Below are 420 nucleotides of genomic sequence, written 5' to 3'. Positions count from 1 at the left end.
TTCCGGCGGCCAAGCGGAGAGAACCCCCCCCTCCCGCTTCAAAGTTTTGCCTGGCCGTATAGATACCTCTTGCCTACTGGTACATCTGGAGCGGAGCCGGCAATGCCCTTCTGCGGGCCCTGCTCGTTTGCAGAGGGCCGCCCTGCCCGAAACCTCCGCCGGCGCCAGCCAGGAGCGTTTCTTGGGATAATTTCCCTCTTCCTCTCCTCCTCCCCTTTTCTTTTTTAATCTTAAAGAACAAAATCGCGGCTCTCAATGCGCGGTGTTACCCCGACACTGGCGGCACAAGCGGGGAAGGGAGCAGAGTCCCCCGTTATCTCCTCTCCAGGAGCCCGGGGGGGCGGGGGGAGGTGGGGAGTCCACTTGTCACCCCCGCAGCCCCGCCGGCCACTGCGCTCAGCCGGGCGGCCGCCAGTCGGG

The 420-nt window shown here is 64.3% G+C and overlaps 1 protein-coding gene across 1 annotated transcript in view; it reads left to right on the top strand.

Annotated features, from left to right (window-relative positions):
- Nucleotides 1–420, top strand: part of SIX6 (SIX homeobox 6) — a 17,623-nt gene that overhangs the window by 766 nt on the left and 16,437 nt on the right. The window lies entirely within an intron of this gene.

The sequence above is a fragment of the Charadrius vociferus genome, unplaced genomic scaffold (assembly GCF_000708025.1).
Source record: "Charadrius vociferus isolate BGI_N301 unplaced genomic scaffold, ASM70802v2 scaffold308, whole genome shotgun sequence".
NCBI lineage: Eukaryota > Metazoa > Chordata > Aves > Charadriiformes > Charadriidae > Charadrius > Charadrius vociferus.
This window is presented reverse-complemented; position numbering and strand designations above follow the sequence as displayed.